A 9,927-nucleotide genomic window follows, 5' to 3' on the forward strand; every position below is an offset into this window, starting at 1 on the left:
TGCTGCAGTCGGTGCCATGCATCAGCCCCGTGAGGGGAGAGCTGTGCGATCCGTGAGGGGCGCACCGCGATCTGCAGAGGTTTGTCTCCGCCGTAGCCACATCGGAATTCTTGAAGAGCCGTCTCGGCTCCCAGTTCCTCACTGTGACGACCTCTCCCGGGTTGTTAGGCGATGTTCAGTCCTGAAAACGAGTGCTTTAAACTCAGTGCGCTAGGGTGAAATTCCAGAACAGGGAAGGCTCGCTTTCACTCTTCTGGAGTCTTCAGAGAATATCGAACTACGTGGGAATTTCTCAGTAAATTGAAGGCTCTGAGGAAGTCGGCTTCACAGCAGGTTCCCTGGTAAACTGGGGAATCCACTTGAGAGCATAAGGAAATTAGAAAGAATAAAATCTGTAAAATTAGTCAGATCTCATACAAATTAGTAGATAAAAATGTGACATAGATACCTATGAAAACTTCCACAGTCATATCCTTAGGAATTTGTATAGTGATTTGAAAAAATAATCCGTGCTACCAGGCTTGTCTGATAGTGGAATGGAAACTCATCCATGTTCCAAAGCAACAGAAACCTGGTATGATCTGGCAAACTGCAAGGTGGAGGCAATCTACAGAAGTTACAAATCATGTGTTTTGTATTTTGGTCACTTAGGAATTCAGATGTGAAATTGGCATATTACTATGGGAGTTAGAGATGTCTCCTCAAGCTGTTTAGGACATTTGAATTCTTCAATTTTTTAACTTCCTTGCATGGGTGGTGATAAGAGCTGCATCCTTGTCTCTGTGCTATCACTGGGGGTCACAAGTCAAGATGTAGGAAGGAATGACTCCTAGCTCCTTAGGCCTGTTTTCATTTTTCTGTTGTCTACCCTTCCATTAAAAAATTTCAACAGAATAAACCCAAACTTACAGCTGTCTACATATCCAAGAAAGTGGTGTTACTGCCAAAAGTCTAAATGATACAATAATTTTTTGGGATATATACTTAAAATTGCTAATCACACACAGGATTATGTAAAATTAAAATAGTGGAAACCTTCTCATTGATTTAAAATCAATACTATGTTTGTAGATATTTGGGTTAAGCATAATCATATTACAAATCCACTGAACTGTTGAAGAGGAGCAAACATTTTGTCTCCAGAACTCCAGCTCTCCTAGTATTTTAGTGTCATAGCTTCTTAATAAACACTATAAATCCCTATTTGTCGACAGCTGAAATAATCTTAAAAAACACAATTGTTGGTGCAATGACTTGAGTGGTATCTTGGCACATTGAGGTCAAGAACACTAAATTTGCTAGCAAATATTCTAGACACATTTTAGACAGTATACTTTGGGGTATTGCAATAAAGAATTCCTTTGCACACCATTTTCTGACAAGGAGGGCAAACCCTGAAATGTAGGAATGTGCTACTGATAAAGCCTACATCTCTCTAAATCTGAGTGAGCATACCCAGGCCAGGGCCAGCACCTACTTAGTGCAACTATGGTTAAGTATCAGACATCTGTTACTGTTCAGAGCAGAAGTCTTGATTTGGTAGCTGTTTTGAATTAATTTCTAAATACAAGTACCCATAGATTTCAGAGTATTTCTACACACCAGGATGCACTGGGCTTTTAATTCAACAGTTGATACTCTGCTAAGGTCTAAAAATTGAGCATTCTAGAAGCAAGTTGCAAAATCATTGGTAACTCAATGTACCTGGGTCACATGATGGTCTGTGTATTATATTCAGTATTTAATGGGTACTGGTATGCTGTGTGAGCTTGTAGACTGATCTTGTAGTACCTGACTTGTGGAGATCTCAACTATTCCAATGGTTAGAACACAGAAAACTTGGGGGAGGGAAGTTGGCTTGCCAAACCAGCAGGAGCTTTCTTGGTCTGATTACATATAATGAAGAATTCATTGTTCTGCTGTGCAATGTTTGGCACATGCAATACCGTCAGGCAAGCCAGGTAATTATGCATTGGGTGTGTGGTGGAAACCAGCTGGTGAGTAACTGGGCTTTGGGCCAGTGCTGCTATTAAACATTTTTTGGGGAAACTTGAAACTAGAGAAATGTAGAGTAGTTCAGGACACTTTCCTATTGCTGTATCCTGTATGTCTGTGTGTGTCTTTCGTCTCACAGAAGGTAAGTGTATCAAGCCCTGTGGATTATATAGGCCAGACACACAGAATGTCCATTCTTGTTTCTCTATCTGCCAGTCTGTCTCACTTCTCCCAGTTCCTCATTCCTGTTGCATAAAAACAAGTTCTTATCAATAGTTACTGTTGAGTGATATAACCATTGTGGACAGCCTTTTGTTGGATTGACCACATACAATATACTATTCTTTAATAGAAAAACACGGATTTTGTTCTGTCCTAGTTGATAACAAGTATTCATGTGTTCATTGCTAGTATTGCACCATCAGTCTTCTTTAATGCAATCAGAAGTCTGATTGCATTAAAAATCTTCAAGTAACAGCTCTAAAGCATACCCAGGATTTATATTGGCAGCTTAGGGTGTTGTATGCATTGACCAGGTAAGTACTATGTTTCAAGTTGGAACCGTTGCTATATTTTTCTTGTTATTGGTACAGCTTGTACTTCGATCTGTGAGCAGAGAAAGTAGAGACAGGGATGCAGTTGTTGTTTAGACTGGAATGAATACACTTCTTTACAGACGCAATGGGGAAGCTACACAGCTGTGAATTCTGGAGAGATGCAGAAATTGATGTCCTATTAAACATAATATCTAGTACTAATTCTTGATTTATTGATGTGTAGTCTCTCCATCGCTACTTCACACGATGGCCTTTACATCACAGCTGTGGACAAATATCTAAATTTGCTACTTGCTTTTCCCATCATTCATGCTGAATTATAAGGAATTACGAGGTAAAAGCTTCTGGAAGATGTGCTTATCTCTGTCGTGTTAGTCAAGGTGTCTTTATAAAGACTTCATCTTCAGTTTTGTTGGACTATATTTAGTATGTTATCCTCATAAAGGTAGTTACGATATGTGTCAGTTTAAGATGGTAGAATTAGAATACTAGGGTTCTTAAGTTGGCTGGAGAATATTGAGAAAGATTAGTATTTTAGGGTATACTTGTTAGTGCTGCACTTGCCTAGAAATAAGTATTTTAATTTTTGGTAGTCTGCAACTGGCTGATCCACTCCTAGATCTCACTCTATTTGAAGTATGTGCAGTTAGTCAAACACATTTCTTTAAACAGGACAAACTACAGTCTTGTCCTGAAATGTCAGTTTGCTTTCTATATCTGGGTAACAGCACATGAACACTGTAAAGCTGTTGGGACCCAGAAGTATTATTTTTCATTGAATTTGTCCAGACCCAAATTCTTTAACCTGTTTTCGTCCCACAAGACTTAATGGTAGCTTTCCCCAAACTTTGTTTTAACAGCACTTCTATCAGCTGTGCTCCACAGAATGCTTGAGGTAGTAGAGCGGAAGGTGTAGTTTCTTGGCAGTAGTTCAGTGTTACTGCAATTCCTGTCCATCTTGCTGCTGTCTCAGGGGTAAAATGAGGTGCTTATTATGTGAAAGCAATGGCAGCAAAGTAGTTTATGCTGTCTTCTGTAGCAGAATGGAGAGTATAACAAGTTCTACAGATGACAAAACTTGGTTATCTGTAAAGAATTAGTAATGTACAAATACCAAAACAGACTGCATGTAAGTCAGCTTGAAATGGTTAATAAACTACTTTTCAGAGAACAGTATGTGTAGACTTCTACCATGCTTAAATTATATTCTGTCACAGTCACTTTGACTTCAAAACAAGCATAAGAAATCTGAACCAGATCTTCTGGCCTGGTAAAACATAAATGAGTGTCCTGAGCATGATGAGGGGATGATTGCTGATCTAGTGAAGGTATTTGTAATGAATTATGGTTGCAATTGATCTGTTTTGGTATTTCCATGCATTATCAAGATTTTATAGGCCAACCCTTTTGGAAAAATCCTACTTCTGCTGAAAATAAACATTTAAGTCCTTCTGATTCATTATGTTGGGATTATTTTTATTATCAGTATTATTCTCATTTTTATTCTCAGTATTTATTCTCATTATTTTTACTCTCAAGGCAATGTGTGTGTGTTCACAGATATGTGTGTGTTATATGTGTTCTTGTGATTTCTTTTTTCAAAACATTGTTTGTTCTACCTCTGTTGCCATTATCTTTGCAGGACTCAACTAGATGTTGATCCAGTATCTAAGGAAATACACAGTCTTGCAGCCACAGAGATTGCAATGGCTTATAATTCTGTAACAAGTCAGCACTTCTAATCAGAGAAGGCAATGACATTTAACTAGAGCTGAGCAGAGTATTTCTGCCTGCTAGTTAGTAAAAGTTTTAAGTTGAATTTAGATATCACATTTGCAAAACATTTAATGTTTATGATTGTATCATAAAACTGTAATTTGATTAAGGGCTCTTAGCTAATCACTTTAAATCATTGCCTTTCAAATCTGTGTCTATGCACTAGGGTACTTCAGGGAAGAGCATTATCATATCATAGAACACTAATTTACTGGTAGGGCTCTCATTAGTATAGGTGCCTTGGACATTGTTTTAGTTGAAGCTATGGTTTTCTAAGGTATTCCAAACCATATAAACAATGCAGATACTTCAACCAGACTAGAACTTAGTTCTTCATCTCCTTTAGATGTCTGTAATTTGGAAGCTGTTGAGGCCTAAAATAATTACCAAGGACCAAGGTCTCTGCTAGTCCAGAGGTTAAAAGTTAAGAGGCGCTTAGCCAGGAAACCAGTGTGGTGTGTTCATACCCAGGCAGGCTGTGATTAGGCCTTGAATGGACATTGAATGAGTATATGTATACGTGCCTGTGTTTTACCGGTGTGCACTTCCTATCTGAGACAGTTTTGCGCTGGAGAAGACTCTCAGGCTTCCCCATGTGTGTGGTTATAGTGTTAGTAACAGTTAACTCTGACAGTGAACAAAGAAACTAAGTACTCTGTATTATTTAATGTGAAAAAACCCCTGAGTCCACCTCTTCTATTTTTTTCTTCTGTTTTAAAGATACCATGAAAAATGTATTTAAATGCCCTATTTAAAAGCCCCACTTAGGTGAAAGATTTCTGTAAAAAAATTTTTCAAAGAGCATGCTTTCTAGTTCAGGGTTTTGTGCTGTTCTTCCTGCAAGGCTTTTTCAGATATATTTAGTCTTAAAGGTAAGGTGTAATGGGTGATGAAAGCATTGCATTATGAAAAACCTTTTTCATAATCTGCTTTATATCCCGTTTTGATAGTAGACTTCTTTTACCAATTCTGTTTCAAGTTTTTATATTTCCCAAGGCTCAGCCATGTGAGATCCACCAAAATTAGTATTGTGTTCAGGACAGAAATACTAGAGGGAAGAAGAGGCTAGAGGGAGCTGTGGGTTTATTCTACCTGGTCCTTGCACTATGCAGTGTTGAGCTCTGTTTTATCTACACAGAGTCATGGTAGTGGCATTACTCCATTTGGTGAAGTAATGGAACTGTGTTTCAATATTATATTGATTTTCTGGAACTGCATCACAGTCATGCTTCTGGCAACAGACTGTACTCTGATACACTTTTTTGGTGGCAAGTAGTGGTGGATGCCAGTCATCGTTAAAAAATTTGTCTAGGAAAATACTGTTTAAACATGCAACAGATGATGTTGGATTGCCAGATACAAGCATATATTGACATTTGCAGTAACTAGTCATGATTTTTGGTTTTTTAGTAACTATTATCAAGTTAGGTAAATTAAGCAGACTGCATCGCTCATTTTCTGTAATGGGAGGGGAGAAGTTGAAATACATAGCTCCTCTCAGGTTTTTCTTCTTCCTCCACATACATGCAGATGATTCACAGGCACTGTTTTGTTGATGTCTGTGGTAGTGCTCTTTGCAAACATCCTGATTATTTAATTTTCACAGATCTTGCCACCAAATGGTGGGAACTACAGAAGGCAAGCACTGCTTCCTCCATTTGTCTACTACAGCACCAATGTTTGTGCCGTGAGCTATGTCAGTACTGTAACCTAGCTGACTGCAAATACAGGGGTGTGCACAAGGGAAGGGTGACTACAGGTGGGAGAGACCTACTTTTTACTACAGCGGTGTCTGTTTACTCTGGTGGGAAATGTTTAAAAAGGTCTGAACTCAGACCTACTCCTGTTGAACTTTGCTCCTCGGTTTTGAAACTCAGGTCTGGAAAGGTTTTTTGTGACTGTACACTAGGTTGAATCTCAGCTTATTGAGAAATGGTATTATTTTTCCCCTTTGAATAGTGTATTTTGTAGTAAAACAAAACAACACCACAGCCAAACCCAAACAAAAAAACTCACTAAGCCCAAATGATAATAGGTTATATTGCTGGGTATAGAATTTGGGTTTATAAAGTGCTTTTAAATTACTTATTGTGTAAATAGTATGCTGTATGGATCCATGGTTAACCTTGAATCTCTTCTTGTAATAGGACATATGATGAGATCTTCCCTGAGTTCTGAAAACTGAAGAATAAGCTTTAAATGGTCAACACTTTACAGTGAAGTGTTGATGAAATAAATAATCTTTGACATGTATTCTCACAATTCTTAGGCCTACTTCTTAGGCCTTTTCATTTCCAACAGACTGCTAGTCCTGGCTTGTCTGTACAAAATTCTGAAAGAACGTACTATGTGATATTGGAAAAAACAGTTTTCTCCAGTGTGACTTACTGTGGAGTACACAGCCATGGCAGTTATCTTATGTTACTTCTCATGCTAACAAAAATAAGCATATGCAATAATATGTGCTGTGTATATCTTGTCAAATGGCTGAATGCAGTAAATTGGGATCCTAAGCAGATATTCAGATGATTTGCTTTAACCCTTGCTTTTGCACTACTTGGGTTTTTCACTGACTGTGTGCGACTAAAAGAGTTAACCTGCAATTAGACAGGAACGCTTCTGTTGGATTTAACTTAATTTCAGCTTCTGGATACTGATTTCCAAGTGCTTTTTCAATGTTTGAGTGTAAGTCCCTTTTCTACATCTAGACATGTGGAGGAGCTGATTTTTACTAGGAAACAATTAGCGGTGCTTGGGAATAGATGGTGTCCTGCTGATTGGAGTCATAGGTACTCGTGGTTCTCAGAAGTACTGCAGAGCTCAGATAGTATGTCTAATAGTAAAACTCAAAGGATCTTTGAGAAGTTTTCATAAAAAAGACACTGGTGCTGAAGTACATGATTAAAGAATGGTCCACTTTGGCTGAATTTTGTGAAACGAGCACTGAACACTAGATTCCCTAAGTAACCTCATATCTGAATGTAAATGCTGCCCATGTCTCTTACAATGGATCTTAATAGGCCACTTAAGATCTGAAGTAGTTTTTACTGAGACTTATGCATTTGGTGAGCTAAAATGTGACATAGAAATTAAAACCAACAACAACAACAAAGCTTCCTCTTTTGCCCACATTAATTACAGTTTTTAAAAACAGACTGCAAAAGAAGCTAAAGTAGTTCTATTACTGGAATGGAATGATGATGAGTGTTATAGGGTCCTTTTCAGTATGCCACTTTTATTGTTAGCAGAACTGGAGAATTAATATTATTCTGGGGTGAAGTTCTTAGACAAAGAAAGACAATCTGCCTCTTCTGTAATTGTTCTTACAAAGAACAATTTTACTTGGCATTAAAACATATTTAAAGAGTCCTTTTCTTCTGCTTAGTAACAATGGCAAATCCAACATTCAAAGAATACTGCTGGTCTTGAGTGCTCAGAGATGGACATGGTCCTCCTCAAATCACTTGCGCTAAGTCAGCCTTTACAGATAGAATTCACATCTAAATCTTGCAAAGGTTACCTTCTGCTTCATCATCATGTTTGTCTTCTTGTCTTTATACTTCTGCCACTGGCTAATGTTTTTGTAAAACCCAAGAATTTGCTTATTCAGGAAACCCTAGATTATTTTTTCTTATATCTATACTGTTCGTCTTCCCGAAGAACTGTTACTCTTCATTTTCTTGTAACATTGGAAAAAATTTTGCAATTAACTATGGTATGAGTACTTCCTGCTCATGGCATTCTATTTACTATATTAACCAGTCTGTTTGTAAACACAAAACCTCTTAGTGAGTGGGAAATAGCAGTTTCTGCTATATCGACCAGTATTTGATGCTTCAGTTAAGCCTCTTTTGGACATAACCATGGGAGCACCTTAGTGCTCCAGTTTGGGAAGACTATACCACGTTTAGCATGCAGCTATAAAATGTTTTTAAATGCAGCCTTCTTTAAAACTGATTTTGCAATGCAAGCATTCTGTAAGTAGCTAATGAACCTGCTAGGTTTTGGCCGCTGTTTATTTCATGGATACAGAAACACTGGGGCTTGGTCTGTTACATTTAATATCTGTTCTGATATTTATGCACAGGCGGGGGTGAGGGAGGCTTTTCTAGTTCTTGTTTCACACGTAGGTTTTGAAGGCATGGAACCCTACCAGTTCATTCAGGTACTATGTAAGGAAAATTGTTAATAAAAAAAAAATTCATGCTAAGATAACTAGCTCTTAACAAACACTGGTTCTTGCTCTTTGTTTAGATGCTTCTTAACTGTAGTAGCATGCATTTATTGCTGAATATTTTTATTGAGCTGGTAAGTATAGGCCTCTCAAGTAGGCAATTGGAGCCAAAACTTCTGCGCCAACTGTATGGTATCCTTTTTTTTTATTTGCTCAGTTTGTCAAAATGCTAAGCAGTGTTCTGAGATCTGATTTTTTTCAAATTATTTTCATCTGAGTGAAGCCCTGACACCCACCTGCTATCTTGGGGCTGGAGCTAAGGTCATTGTAAGTGCCTTTCAGAAGCATAAGCTAAATTTTGAAGTGCTGTTTGCAAAGTGATTGCTAATCTAATTCCAGTACAACGCATAACACTTTGTCTTTACCAGCCTCCACCAGCACAATCAAAGGAAGTGCGTGAGCTGTCAGTGAGAAAATGTTTCTTTGCATTATTTCAGTAGCAATGCCTGTGGCTAGTACTGATGTTGTTTTGTGTTTCCAGAACTGTCATCTTCACAGAATCACAGAATGGGTAGAATAGGAAGGACTACAGTGGGTCATGTTGTCCAACCTCCCTGCTCAAGCAGTGTCATCCCGGAGCACATTTCACAGGATTGTGTCCAGGCAGCTCTTGAGTATCCCCAGGGAGGGAGACTCCACACACTCTCTGGGCAATCTGTTCCAGTGCTCAGTCACTGCACAGTAAAGTTCTTCCTCATGTCCAGGTGGAATTTCCTGTGCATCAGTGGCTGCCCATTGCCTCTTGTCAAATTGCTTGGCACCTCTGAGAAGATGGTCCACCACTGGTCCATTGTCTTTACACCCTTCCTTCCAATACTTGTATACACCGATGAGATGCCCTCTCAGTTGTTTCTTCTTGATGTTGAACAGCCACAGCTCCCTCAGCCTTTCATCATAAGAGAGATGCTCCAGACACTCATCATCTCTGTGGCCTCTTCTGAACCCACCCCTGGAGCTCCATGTTTCTGTTGCCATGAGGAGCCCAGAACTGGACACAGCACTCCAGGTGAGGCCTCACCAGGGCTGAGTACAAGGGCAGGATCACCGTCCATAACCTGCTCTTCCATTGCATGGCAATGCTCTTCCTAATGCCCCCCTTTTTGGCTACCTGGACACGCTGCTGGCTCATGGACAGCTTGTTGTCCACTGGAACACCCCAGTGGGTCAGGCCCAGCCTGTGCTGGTGCCTGGGCTTGTTCCTCCACAAGTGCAGGACCTTGCATTTGCCCTTGCTGAATTTCAGATTGTTCTTCTCTACCTATCTTTCCATCCTGTCAAGGTCCTTCTGAAGGGTTGCACAGAACTTGGAGGTATCAGTCATTCCTTGCAGCATAGTATCATAACTGAATGTGCTGAGGAGAAATC

The sequence above is a fragment of the Geospiza fortis genome, unplaced genomic scaffold, assembly GCF_000277835.1.
Source record: "Geospiza fortis unplaced genomic scaffold, GeoFor_1.0 scaffold201, whole genome shotgun sequence".
Taxonomy (NCBI): Eukaryota; Metazoa; Chordata; class Aves; order Passeriformes; family Thraupidae; genus Geospiza; species Geospiza fortis.